The 1,140-nt window shown below is 46.1% G+C and overlaps 1 pseudogene; it reads left to right on the top strand.

Moving 5' to 3' along the window:
- Positions 1 to 1,140, top strand: part of LOC102824238 — a 187,508-nt pseudogene that overhangs the window by 128,810 nt on the left and 57,558 nt on the right.

Below are 1,140 nucleotides of genomic sequence, written 5' to 3'. Positions count from 1 at the left end.
GTCAAAGGCTCCAGTGTATTAATTTAATATATATACCTGAATATTAATATGAAAGCAATTTGCCATTAACTGCCAGTGGCCTCATTTGTTACACTCGGCCCTAGAGGGCCTCGAACCTCTGATTAGTCTTACACGGTCTGCAACACCTACCCAGAGAGGCAGTGAAGCCAGGCATGGAGACAGAGATGATGACATGGACAGATGGAGTGGCTGGGGACATAGGACTAAGGGAGGGAGAGGGGCTGTTTGCTGATAGCCAGCGGGGCAGGCCTGTGGGATGTATCCTTTGGTTATTTGATGATGCATGGAGGGGATTGCAATCATTGCGATGAAACTAAATACAATAGGATGAATATGAAGCTGAAGTGGGACAGAGGTAAATAATGATGTATGTGCAACCTTGGAACAACAATGCTCTGGGATACAGGGATGAGACATGGTCGGAATGGGGAAAAGGAGAGAAATAATATAAAGATGCTTGGATGTCTTTTGAATCTTGGTTTCCCTGACATTCCATTATAAAATAGACACTTGAGGGGAGAGAAAGGAATAGCCAGAAATATCACCATAGAAAGCCTGTAAGTCCATCTTCTGCCTATAGCCAATTGTAATACCTAAAATGGGGCTACAACGTGCCCAGTGAAGGAGGCTTCCTGTGGAGCCTCTGCATTACATAAGACCATAAGTGGAATCTTGAACAGCATCCAGAATCTTCTGAGGTGGTAAATCTCCACTTGAAAGGACAAGAAGACCACCTGGAGCGGATAGAAGAGCAGAAGATACTTCTTGAAAGAAAGACCGACAGGAAAAACAAAAACAATATACGCAGACGGACCGATTACTACAAGAACAAGCAAGTTGCTCGCCCAGGAGACATCAAGGCAAGTGGTTGGGTCCCCTCAGGGTAAACCTCCTTCTAAGACTAAGACTCAATGGGAATACACGCTCTGATTGGTGACTACGTTTGTCACTGACAAAGGGAAGTGAGGGAAAAACAGCAATTAAACTGAGCTAAGCCCTACAACGTTCAGTGGACTCCTGCGAGCCTGGGTGGAGAACTGGTTGGCCAGCAGTGTGGCAAGACCTGGAGACTCTTGGGCCCAGAGTCAGTGACATAGCCACAGAGGACTAGAGTGGAGA

This window comes from Chrysochloris asiatica, unplaced genomic scaffold, assembly GCF_000296735.1.
Source record: "Chrysochloris asiatica unplaced genomic scaffold, ChrAsi1.0 scaffold00115, whole genome shotgun sequence".
Classification (NCBI taxonomy): Eukaryota; Metazoa; Chordata; class Mammalia; order Afrosoricida; family Chrysochloridae; genus Chrysochloris; species Chrysochloris asiatica.
Note: the sequence above shows the minus strand (reverse complement) of the source record. Positions and strands in the feature narration are given on the sequence as shown.